Below are 13705 nucleotides of genomic sequence, written 5' to 3'. Positions count from 1 at the left end.
TTTGTTATTTAGTTTACCCGTGTGTCTCCCGTTTTTGTCCAGTCCATGAGCCGGGCTGTGACAGGTATCCGTCCTCAGCCCTTTCCTTGATGCAGTTAGACCATCCGTCCTATCTCTGCATCACAGAAAAGCCATCCAATCACCCTCACCATGCTTCAGCAAGGTTATCCATCCATCTTCAGTAGGTTGCAACTAAACATTAGCATCAATACATATGTATTTGTTGGGTTTAGAATGCAATGCATCATAAATATATTCCAAATTTGTTTGAATGATATTATCTCAGTCATTCAACATTAACGCGTTAATCGCGATGAGATTAAGGACTGATCATAACTGAGGCAGCATTTCCTGGTGATCCACTGCTGTTGGAGATATCAGTGTCACGATCTAAGGTTTGATTTGTCATCTCTAGTGTCTCGAGAATATCTGTGGCCTGTGCAACTTTATGTTGTCTAATTTAGTGGGAGATGAAATCTCTGTTGCAGCATCACTTTTTACGTATGCTGATTGATGAATGTGATTTGTAATGTGCAAGGTAATTAATTAATAAGTGGACAACATAGTCTAGGACTGTGCCTACACTAAGTATCTCCATGTGTATATGAATGTTTATGTTTGTCTATTCAGTATTTACATAATGCTTGCATGTATATGTATATGTACAGAGTAGAGCAGCCCATCCTAGCTGCAGCTGTGTCTCACCCTCTGTTCTCTAATAACATTGCATCTGCAGGGCAACAAAGAGCAAAGATGATGTAATTATTATACACTCACAGGATATTAGGCGTTTTGTGTAATAGAGATAGTACTAAGAAACAAAGAGAGAGAACATCCTACCCTATATGTTCACAGCAGTATCGTTCCTTGTAGATATTGCCAATTACTTTATAGTAAAAAGACTTATTAATCCTGCAAGCGGAAAGTCAATGTTTTTCCGCTCTGTTGTAATTATTATTATTATACACACAGGTCCAAAATACACACACACATGCACAAACAGGACCTAAATAGATGCAACAACACATGGAGAGCTGTCAAAGCGAGGGGGCTGCCACTTAGTGCCGTCCTCCGAGCGGTTGGGAGTTCAGGGGCTTGCTCAAGGCCTCTTTTCACATTGATCAGGAGGTGAACTGGCAGCTCTCCAGCTACCAGCCCACACTCTTTTCTGGATTTTTGCTGGACTCGAACCAGACTTGCTTACTGAGCTACTGCCGCCCCCAGTAGCAAGAATATGTTGCACGTTAGCAGACCTTTGATATTACAACACTATATAAAAATGAAGCAGCCCTGTCTCCTAGAAATTACATTTCAAATCAAATCAAACTGATTTGCTACAGCAAATATGTCTTTTGGTGAAAGAAATGCAGGCAGAATTACATTTTCTTTTAACATAATGAGAAAGCGTTATTAACACATGTCAGTAAAATTTTCACTGAAATAAACACAAACGCAAATGTGACAAAATTGTTTTAGCTTGCCTAGCTGCTTTTCCCCTTTACATCACCTACACACACAAGTCCGGTTGGAGAGAACAAAGTTTGAATCACTTCAGTAGTTCACTAACAAATAACACTCCAATGTGAGGTATAAAAAGGTAGTATATTCAGATAATGAGGAGCCTGTGGTTCCTGTTCTAGAAAAAATAATGATTACTTTGGCAGAATTATGGATTTATGCATGTCTTTGATGGTGGGAGAAAACCGGAGCACCCGGGGGAAACCCACGCAAACACAGGGAGAACATGCAAACTCCACACAGAAAGGCCTGGACTGACCGAGGTCTGATCCCAGGTCCACTGGGCCACCGTGCATTGAAATAGGTGGGAAAACAGGGTTGGGGGATGTGAGAACTGAGAAACGGGAGAGAAAGGGGTTAGACAGGCTTACACGTATGTGCATGTGATTGGATTAGAGAGACACAGGTGGATGAAACGAGTGGAACAAGGGTGGTTGGATTGAAGGAATTGAATGAGGCGCAGGTGATCGAATTACTAAGTGAGAGGCGTGGTTTTATGTTTTATGTAAAGCATTATTCAACTTTTACACTTACCCAGAAAAAAAATCAGCAGTGACTTGAGGCTTTTTCTTTTTAGTAAGATTTAACCAATGTGGTGTATAACATATGTGCATTTGACCATTACAGTTTAATATAATGCTCTGCAGCTGGTGAGAGGAACAGTGAACTCTTAAGGGGAAGTAATGATTGATGGGTGTGCAAAGAGTGAACCCTCCTATGAAATTTGACCTCTGACCCAGTGGTAGGGGGAGTAGAGATTAGTGTCTATGAAGGGACTTTGCCCTTATATGGTATTTAGCAGAGACCTAAACATGTCCTATATAAGCTGTGTTTGATGTACAGAGAGACAGAGTGGTCATCGGGCTGGGTCACTCTCCAAGCTGCTGCAGAGCTTGTAATTGATGCTGAATTCTTTGATGTAATAAACTTTTATAATCAAGAACAGTGTCAAGCGGATTTCTTCTCAACACATCATCGCAGCATTATCGTTCGGACACCACACCAACATCACGATCTTTCCCTGACCTTAACCAAACCTGTATTCGTTGCCTAAACCTAACCATTTACTGAACACTTACCCTAAAATCTGGTCTCACAGTGCTACATTTTGTCTGCCTGGGCACATAAATGCAGTGTTCATGGAAGATCAACAACAGCTCACCAGAATTTGGTAGGTTGGCAGTATGTTTTAAAAGACTTTAAGGCATCCCCACAACATATACACAATTAATACATCGATCAAATGAAAATCAGCACTTATCAAAATGTCTGCATTATGACTGCTATTGCTGAAAGTTTGATTCATGGTCAATAACAGTGTTGAATGAAAAGCCTCTGCTTTTTCACTGAAATGAAATATTTGAACTAGGTCACTCATAGTGTGCAGAGTGGGCACAAAATGACCATGCAGCTTGATTAAGAACACTTTGAAATCACCCCAGAGGGAAGGAGATCAGGTTCATTGAAAAGAACAAAACATCAGGTGCATTTATTGAGGATGTATCCTACGGTTTTGTTTTCTAGCCTACAGAGCAATAGGCAAAGAGCCAAGAGCCAATGTGCGTCAACGAAGTGAACAAATTGCTTGAAGGAAGAAAGGCAACTTTGTCTTTGTCCTAGATTACTCCTTTGAATAGCCTCATTTTCAGTTGTATGTCATCTTCACTTCAAGTGCTACTTTTGCACCCAGGGCTACCAATTTGCTAGACAAGACCATACAAGACCTTTTGCCTCTGAGTGACACAAGCAGTAGATGTATTCTGAAATTTACATTAGGTATCTGGCACATAAAAGTTTGGGCTTACCAAAGCAGCATTTCCCCCCTGATGTCATTCCCTTAAGATGTCCTAGTAGTTCCTGCATACCCTCCCTCATCCTCCTCTTCCCCTGACTCCCAGCCTTTTGCTATTGTAATGCAGGAGGGGAGAGTAGAAAGTATTGAAAGCCTTGTTTTAGCAGCTGCTGTGTGTGTCTCTGTTGAGTTTTTCCTAATTACCTCCCAAAGGAGTCCTACTGCTGTCAGACAGAAAGAGAGGAGGGTGAGAGAGAGAGATAGAAGAGGGGAGATGATGTAGAAGATAGGGTGGGAAGAAAGAGTGTCGACAGGAACAGGAAGACAGTAATACACAGTGAAAACAGAGCAAGTGAAGTGAAATAAAGTAGAAGCAAAAAGAAGAGCTTGCATGCAATCTTCCATTTAGCCCTGGTCTGCCATGTTGACTGTCACTTCAGCTCTGGAAAACAGGTAGAACTCCTCCATCTCAAGTATGGGGTTTAAAAAATGCATGGCGCCACTGTATCCATAAAACGTTCCATCTAACAGGGTTATAATGTACATTTCGAGTAACCATTTCATCACATGTTGTACAGCAGTTCATGACAGTGATGGTCTGGTGTGGTATACGTATACATTTTTTTTTATCAGTCTCTCTTCTTCATGTCAATTGACAATGAGAGATTGAAGCTAAAAAATTGGTAAGATGTCATCAGAAGAGAGTGTGGGTGGACATTATGGTTAAAGGTGCCATATGTAAGAATGTGAGGCCAAATGGGAACTCAAAAAATGAGACCTTCCCCAACTTTCTCAGTTGCATACAACAGCCGGTGATCTCAATGTAAAGACTCTCTTCTGTTGCCCTACAGTGTGCAACACTAACTAACGTTAGGGTAGAAATGGAAATCCACTAACAGCGGATTAGTGACAAATTCTCAAAAACAGGGACAGATCCAATACTATGAAATTTACAACCAGAATCTACATTTTAAAGCACAGATAATCAGTTTTTTGGTTCACATTCTGGTTAACCCTGTAAGGCCCACAGTTGCAAAATCCCATACATACATACATCCCTTTTAGCTTTCCTAAAAACATCTGTAAATGTTTTTCCTTTAAAGACCACATTTACATAATCAATGGGACTCACAATGCAATTAGATAGTAAATGCGTTTATAGGTTTCTTTTAGAGTATTATATTATAATAGCATGGCTCTTATAAAGGAGGATGATCTAATGTCCAGTGGATTGTTTTATTTTGACTTGGCACTCTTAATATTCAGAGAGCTTGAGACCTTGTTTCTGTGCCACAGTAGCTAATTTAAAATGGGAGTAACCGTGTTTCTCATGATCAGAAGATGAGTTTACCCAGGTTATTTGCGTTCACCCAACTTACTAGAGTAATCAGGTCAAGAATGTAGTTCTCTGTGAATGCAATTCAGGCCACTAAAGAAAACACTGTGGGCAGATAGCTGTATTTTGGGATTTCTGCGGTAAGGTAGATCCATTTTACATTACACTTCAATTACTTATCATTGGAGCAGCTCCAGGTTTTTGATTTCATTTCACTAACTCCCTTTTTCATGACCGGAAGCTAAAAACAACTCGCTAAAAGTCATATATCAAAATTACCAAGAACAATACAGGATTTGGTCCAGGATACACTCACACAGGATTAAAATCACAAAGCCTCTCCAGTTATCACAAATCAGGGGATACCCCAGGTAACATCAGTCCTGTGTGAATACGGCCACAGAGAGCTATATTAAAATACATTCCCACTGTGAAAGACTTAACATGGTAGCTGTAAAAGTGAAGTGCTATTTCTTAAGAGAATAATATGTAAATAATATTTTTCTTTGCTCAAAAGTGAGAGATCCTTTTTGCTGACCATGGCCAAAATATTTCAGTTATCATCACTTGCTGGAAGCATGGTCCTAGCTCAGATATGTAATCCATCTGTAATATATTGACAATATATCAGAAATGTAAAATTACACTTTTTACTGTAGAGTTAAAGCACTGCTGTTGCGAGCCATTAATGTAGCTGTCCACAGTGCTGAAACATCACAGTATGTTAATTCAAGTGTCTGCCAGCCTACACATAAAATATTAAAACATCACAATAGGACCATTGTATCTGGTTAATGATTATACGAGTACCTAGTGAAAATATAGCCTAAAGTCAGAGCCTCCAGCTTGCTGCCTTATATAATACATAATGTAATAATATATATAATACATAATGTTATTAAATCTAGCAGTGACATAACATTCCCCAATGAACTGTATTGTCAGTGAATGCAGGTATTGTCACTTTGTCATCAAATTAACATTCCCATATACTGCCTATGTCGGGAGACAGATTTAAAGCAGACCAAAGAAGTGAAAAATAAAGATATTGAAAAAAATGATAAAAAAAAAAAAGTGGTTCATTTTTAAAAGACAATGTCTTTCTTGCATGTGTTTGCCTTTCTTACCAGTAAGCAGATTGTAAAATCATTATTGAATAACCCAGAATATGATCATGGTGTCTTTTGAACATGGGATTTATCAGGCTAAACGTTTCAGGGAAAATTGAAATTATGTAACTCATATCAAAGCTGACGCTGAGGAATTACAAGCCTCACATGCGAGTGAATGGAAATGACAAGAAATGATGTTAAAAATGTTTCTTGCTGACAGACAGACAGACAGACTCTCCTACACCCTCTGACTTTAATTGTATCCATAATAAAAGTTAATGGTGGAAATAACTGATCATGAAAAGAAAAATCTTTCAAATAAATGAAGAAAATTGTTTGTGGTGCTTTTGTTGTCCTACAATGAACACAGATTTGTAACTGCACGGCGAAACAGAAAACATATCAAAACTGAAACTTGGGAGCGATTCACTTGAGTTTAATCAGATCATCTTTACTCCGGGATGAAACTTCAGTGATGTTGTGATGTACCAGATCAGACCAATCAGCTGCACTGTCAACACACTAACTGATATTCAACAAGGGGACATGTTGGCCGGTAAAAGACTTCCTTTCGTGCATCCATGCACAAGGCTCCTCAGAGATCTCCTCTCGATCCTCTCACCTTGGAGAACAAATTCAAGCGAGGATTAAGGGAAATATCAAATAAGAGACTTGGGATGTACCTCAGGACTCTGAAACTGAAGATGCTTAATGAAAATCCAGCCATCGTTCATTTTATTATTAACTCCTGTGCGTGGCCTACTGTGACATGTCAAAATGTCTATCGGTGTTCACACCGTTACTCTGTCTGGTAGGCTAAAGACTTGACCCTAAAAACACCAGCAGAGATCAACTGTCACTGAAGTGCTACTAGATCCAGGAATGATTCTGTAAATCAAAGCTATGTTTCTTTTTTTAAACACACTTTGTAAAGAAAAACATAAGGTACAAGGTTTATCATTTTGCAACTATAAATTATATATAAATAAGCAGCCAAAATAAATTATGGCTCACCTGTTGAACACACCGCATATTGATACAGAGGCAGGCCCCTGCATGGACCCTTGCAGACATGAGCTGAAGACAAAATTCAAGTCAATGAAGTGGACCCTCAAGGCCATACAAATGTGGGAAGTATAATTTAGGCTTCACTGCACAGATACACAAATGTCTTCACATTAATATGCATAGGTAGAAATGGTTGTGTCTGCTGAAAGGTAACTCTGCATATTAATTTGGTGTACTGTACAGTATATTCAGGTGATATACAATCCTGTTTCTAAAAACGTTGGCACGCTGTGTAAAATGTAAATAGAAACAAAATGCAGTGATGTGCAAAACATTGAAACCCCATATTGTTAATGTTGTTTTTTGAACTTGATGCCAGCAACATTTTTCAAAAAAGTTGGGACAGTGGCAACAATAGACTGGAAAAGTTGTGAAATGCTAAAAGAAAACACATAGTGGAACATCTCACAAGTGTTTAGGTAACATGATTGTGTATAACAAGAGCATCCCGGGACACAATTCTGTAGTGGACATCACTGCGTGGGCGGAGGAACACTTCCAAAAACCAGTGTCTGTGAACACAGTTTGTCGCTCCATACACAAATGCAAGTTGAAACTCTACCATGCAAAGAGGAAACTGTTAAAAAATCTGATCCAGAAACGCTCCAGCCTTCTGTGGGCCCCAGCTCATTTAAGATGGACTGAAGCGAAGTGGAAAGCTGTCCTGTGGTCTGACGAGTTCTAAGTTCTAAGTGCACAGTGTAAAAGCCAGCATCCATGAAGGTATAGGGGATTAGTACACATGGCTTGGGTAACCTGCACATTTGTGAAGGCACCATCAATACGGAGCAACACATGCTGCCAATAGACAATGTCTTTTCCAAGGGACGGCCTCATTTCAGCAAGACAATGCCAAACCACATTCTGCACATATTACAACAGCATGGCTCTGTAGTAAAAGAGTGCTAAACTGGCCTGCCTGCAGCCCTGACTTGTCACAAACTGAATATTTCTGGCACATTATGAAACCTAAAATACGACAAAGGAAACCCCGAACTGTTGATGTAACTGTCCTACATCAAGCAAAAATGGGAGAACACTCCACTTTCAAGATTACGACAATTTGTCTCCTCAGTTCTCACACGCTTACAGAGTGTTGTTAAAAGAAGAGGTGATGCAACAGAGTAGTAAAAATGACCCTGTACCACCTTGTTGCTGGCATCATTTTCCAAAACAATAACATGTCTCAGTTTCAACATTTGACAAGTTGTTTTTGTACTATATTTCAATTAAACATGGGGTTTCAATGTTTTGCACATCATCACATTTTGTTTCTATTTACATTTTACATAGTGTGCCAAATTTTTGTGGAAACAAGTTTGTAGATTAATATTTATGGTGCAGATGAGAGGAGCTGATTTGATTGGCAGTTATAGAAGTCATGTCTCAATTTGCTGACATCTATCCTGCTCCAGCCTCTTTTTCAAGTTTTTACCAAGATGCACTATGTCTCAAGGTACAAGGTTGTTTATTAGTCCTGATACAGCACAAGGCTGCATAACGAAACAAAATTTGTAGTTCCTTCATGTTACACACACACAACATAGCATATAATTGTTTTACCATACTAACACTTATTAACCATATTAAAATATGGTAACATAAAATAAAATATATAGCAATATATAAAGTTCAATTCAAATTAGCTTTATTGGCATAAATGTGTAACAACAATATTGCCAAAGCATCATACAAACTACACAAGAACAATCAACCACCTACATTTCATTAAACAAGTAATTAAAGCGTAAAGTAATCAAAGCGTATGTGTGATTGTGTTAAAATAAAATAAATAAATAAAACGGTAAGCGTGTGTGTATGTGTCTGTGTCTGTGTCTTTCTCTCTCATTATTTATATATTTATCTCCGGCGGTACAATGCGATCTGTATCAGATCTGTATCAGATCGCATTTTAATACCAGGTGTAAATGGGGCGTGAGACCCCCACGAAGCTCAGATTATAACTCGAACCCTGTTTGTTGTGGAATGATACAGATCTGTGCAAAGGAATTCGATGTCATACCCGTTATATACGCTCATTATATCACTGCTTATATCAATGAAACAATCAGATTGCTTGATTTGAGCAACCCGTTTTATAAATACACACATACACCTCAAACATTCCACAGTGCATTTTGTGAATTTGCATTGGGGTGAAAGTAAACAGCAGCAACCAATCACTCAATCACTGTTTGGAACTATCCTGAAAGTGAACCTTGGACTAAAAAGAGTAAGCTTCTACGCTTACTTTCAGCAAGGAGAAAGATTAGTCTGAGAAGGGAGTGTCATGTCCAATGTTTTTCTGCCACAAAGTAGACATTATGATAATGGGTTCTAGTTTTCTGGGAGTTGAGGTTTGGAGTATAAAATCTCATTACGATACTTTGAAGTCATTTGCACAGTGGGATGAAGGTAAACACTGGGGAAACAACTCACTTGGCTTAATCAATAAATGTATATACAATTTAGAATAGTGATTTGACATACCTGCATTACATTTTCTAGTTAGCCCTATCCACTCACATCATTTAAAAACACACTTAAAAAATAGCCCAGCTTTTGCTTGCACCTCTGGTCACCTAAACATCAACTTCCTTTCAGTGAAACTTCCCTGAATCATTTTTAAACAGCTGATCCTAATATAGATCGATTAGAGTAAAGATGTCAGTACTGTTCCAAGGTTAACATGACCATCTCTTCATGAATAAATTAAGCTTCTTACATTATGCTAAAAACAGACTAATTGAGCGGCTGAACTCACCGATGGGTTCTTCTGATCAGACTAAAGAGCAAATGCTGTTTAAAGGGCAATAAAGGGAAATCAATGTAAATTGTCCATCGATCCATTAATCGTGGCTTACATCCAGCATTCTTACCTGGTATGAGCAGCGTAAAGAGGTAATTGACTTTAGAAGAAATACACACATTAGTTTGTAAACAGTGTACTTGTATAAAGCAATATTAGTACAAATGTGACCACAGTCTCAAAGCCATAAATACGTCCTTATCCTCCTCACAGATATGAGACAAAACACACTGTAAAATTTGGAAATACCATACAGCCTGGGATTTGGATTTGCGGATTCATTAACTAGCCGCTAGTGCAGCTTTCTGCTGCAGGGAAATCACTTGTTGTATGGAAAAATCCAAGGTGCATTTCTCCTTTGTGAATTTACTCATGGAAATGAAATGGGATCAGGCAGAGGTATTTATTTATTAATATATCAAGGGGCATTACCTCAGTGGCATATTATTTTCTCTTCTCCCAGTGCCCCCCTCCCCTCGACAGGCGGCATTAGTAAATGTGTGCTGACAGCAGAGGTTACCTTGAGCAGGCCGCTGGACCTGGGGGCTGTATGTCTTCATTTACCCCAGTATCTGCAGATGCCAGGGAAAAGGGAAAGTTATTTTCTGTGTCTGGCCCACGGGGAAAACTGAGGCTAACGATCTTGGCCATGTTGATTGTTACCTTGCTCCTAGAATAGCACTTTACTTTTAGGAGCAAGCACCAGGGAATGCAAGCAGGAAGGATGAGAAGGGATGAGTGGGGTGTGTCTACGTGTGTGTGAGTATACAGTAGCAGAGGCAGAGGTGAGGGTTGGGCGTGGAAGTGTTTGGGTCACCGGCTGGACTGAGACACACACACACACACACACACACAAACACATAAACACACACGGGGGAGCTTTGAACCCAGTTGCCCAGAGAAGTCATTGTGTGGTGTGATTATCTTGAACCTTTGTGTCCACCTATTAATCATCTGGATTATTTAGGTCAACCTTGATACAAACACCTTCCATGAAGTTACTACACAGAGCCCCATAAGATGAGTCCATAGGTTAGTTTGGCATGAGGCTGCAAAGTGTAAGCAAGTCTGACTACACCACTTAAAGCGATGATTGCCGACTGGCAGACCCGCAGGCCACATCCAGCCCGCTAAAGCTTCCCATCTGGCCCGCAGAAGGGCCACTGATGAAAGTATTGCAATATTTATATACTTGCAGTATTATAAACTGTGCATCTGTGGCGCAATTCCCAGGAAAAAATGCTGCATTAACTTATTGCTAATGCAAACTTAACATTTCCTACTGCTGAAGCTTCTCATTAAAAGCATTTAGCTTTTATTATGAAGTAGTCACAGGATATGCAACGTGTTTGTCAGTGAGATTAGCACTGACCACTATCATTCATCAAAAATGTGTCTACAAAACGAGAGTAATTTTCAACAGTTTGAAATATTGCAGAGGGTAATAGAACAGCCAGGAGCAGCCAAAGTGAGCTGATAGGTGAAAAACTGACGGCGACAGGCTGCACACCTCCACCTGCTCAGCCAGGTAGCGCCTTTCACTTTCGCCGTTCGCAGACTCATGTCATGTGCAGCACAGAGTTAGATCATGACTGCTCACAAAATCATGTAAAAAGACCAATTACGGTCTGACAGTAGTTTAGCTGCTCCAGACTTCTGTGACCTGTAGTATTAAACCGCATTTGCTGTACCACCAGTAAGTACAGGTGACACATGCGGTTGATTAATATTTCCTGCCAATCAGAACTGCATTCTGCAGTTACTCTTACAATTACAGATCATTTACTCCTCAGTGAACTGCCTATTTGTCAGAAGTCTGAGAGCATTTTTCAGTTATGTATCTAATAGGCCTATGTAGTTATTAGGGCTGACCCCGAATAGTCGGAGATTTGATGCTTCAATGGGCGGAGCCTGATTCAACTGTTAATCTCACAGTCAAAGCTTCGCAGCGGCGTTAAGAAACGAGGATCATACCATTTTGGCTATATGGGGGTGCTCAATGACTTTGATGATGATTTTAAATAGAACTACCAGTTTTCTCCCAATAAGTTAATATACAGCCTGTTACAATATACATTTCAAGAGATAATGCTGTAAATAAAAATGTGAAAGAAGGAAACATTTTAATAAATGTTTTTCAAGTATGTGAATAAATCCAAAATTCTAACCCTAACCCTTAACACTAGAACCGCCAATGGGTCAAATTTACCCGCGGCTGTTTTTTGATTATATGTATCTTTGTTTCAATATATGCATATGTTTCCAGTCAGGATGATTTCTATGGCTCCTCTGTAAAAGCTGACAAGAAGTTGGTGTGGGAATTTGGTCTTCTTAAGCTTCCTCTAGAAATACAGTTGTTTCTGAGCTTTCTTCACCAGCCTGGAGATGTGAGACGACCATGTCAGGTTCTCTGTGCTGCTGATTCCCAGGAACCTGAAACTGTTCACCTGCTCCACCTCAGCACCACTGATGTAGACAGGAGTGTGTGTCTTTATCTCCTTCTTCCTGAAATCAACGATCAGCTCCTTAGTTTTGCTGACGCTGAGCAGCAGGTTGTTCTCTGAGCACCACACTGCAAGATTATCAATTTCCTACCGATATGAAGTCTCATTGTTGTTTGAAATCCGGCTGATGATGGCGGTGTTCTCTGCAAACTTCACAAAAGAGTTCTCTTCATGTCGGGGATGCAGTCGTGGGTGTACAGCGTGAACAGGAGGGGGCTGAGCACACAGCCCTGGGGGGCTCCGGTGTTGAGTAAAGTGGAGAATGTGACTCCTCCAATCCAAACTGTCTGTCTGTTTGTGAGGAATATCCAGTTGCAGAGTGTTGTATTTGAACCCAGAGTGCCGAGTTGTCCACCTCGCAAGACATTCTGATCATTTATCACCATTGATGAACCACACAAAGAATATTATATTTTTTTTTACGGCAGACCCCAAATAGTCGAAGAGTCGATGCTTCGATGGGCGGAGCCTGATTCGATTGTCAAACCTCGCAGCAGAGGATAACGCCATTTTGGCGATATGGGGGTGCTCAACGTCTGATTTTACATAGAACTACCAGTTCTCCCAATAAGTTAATATACAGCCTATTACAATATACATTTAAATTTTTAATGCTGTAAATAAACATGTAAAAAAAATAAAATACAAAAATAAATAAATTCAAAGTGCATGAATAAATCCAAAATTGTAACCCTAACCCTGGGTCGTGAGTGCACATGTGTGTAGCGTGCATGTGTGCAGTGGCAGAAGGAAAACTAGACCTGCGAAGAAGAGCGACATGCGTGCAGTCGTCAGCCACATGGCACGTACGCACACCAAACTCACAAGACCGGTGAATGGCAGGCGAACAGAGAAAAAGGGTCAACAATAACATATATTTAGCAGATGCTTCTATCCAAAGCGACTTACAATTGCTAGGAGTTAAGTGTCTCGCTCAGGGACACAATGGTGGATGGGTCATAGTAGGGAATTGAACCCAGGTCTCTCACACCAAAGCTAAGCATCTTATTCATTGCGCCATCACCTCCCCAGAGCCTCAGCCTTGCTGGAAATGAAGGCTACACTGTAAGTTACAGCGACTAATAAATAGAGTCTGCAGCTCTGCAGCTTCTCAAGATTTAAGCGGAGCTGTGTAAGCCCCCCCCCCACGCAATTGCCGCCACACAAACACATATGATTCAGACTTGACAATTCTGATTTGACTACGTAAATCCTTAGTCGGGGAAAGCCCTGGTAGTTATCATTATGGATTTACCATGTTTAGGTCTTTTCACAATGATATAGTCCTGCCCCAACAGTGTCTGGCCCTTGTACAACTTAAAGGAATCACTCGTTAATTGTTAATCAATCATTAGCTAACTAATATAGCTAATTGGCTTACAGCTTAACTGAGTGTTAAAAGACTTCTCTTGTAACATTCAACAAATATGTAAATTAAGCAGCCAAACAGGGTTATGTTATAAAGAATAAGAGTCTGATCTTACATTTTCCCATATCATACTCAAAATACTAGGACTGCACAGCAATTTGAAGTAAATGCTTCGCTACATTCTGCCGCTCCTCTCC

At 39.9% G+C, this 13705-nt stretch overlaps 1 long non-coding RNA gene across 1 annotated transcript; it reads right to left on the bottom strand.

Annotated features, from left to right (window-relative positions):
- Positions 1 to 6277: 6277 nt before the first annotated feature.
- On the bottom strand, positions 6278 to 10292 carry LOC123974530. The gene is made up of 3 exons (XR_006825876.1): positions 10156 to 10292; positions 6773 to 6835; positions 6278 to 6380 (listed from the first exon to the last, which is right to left on the bottom strand). It is a non-coding gene; the product is annotated as an uncharacterized LOC123974530 (long non-coding RNA).
- Between the last annotated feature and the right edge of the window lie 3413 nt (positions 10293 to 13705).

This window comes from Micropterus dolomieu, linkage group LG08 (genome assembly GCF_021292245.1).
Source record: "Micropterus dolomieu isolate WLL.071019.BEF.003 ecotype Adirondacks linkage group LG08, ASM2129224v1, whole genome shotgun sequence".
Classification (NCBI taxonomy): domain Eukaryota; kingdom Metazoa; phylum Chordata; class Actinopteri; order Centrarchiformes; family Centrarchidae; genus Micropterus; species Micropterus dolomieu.
This window is presented reverse-complemented; position numbering and strand designations above follow the sequence as displayed.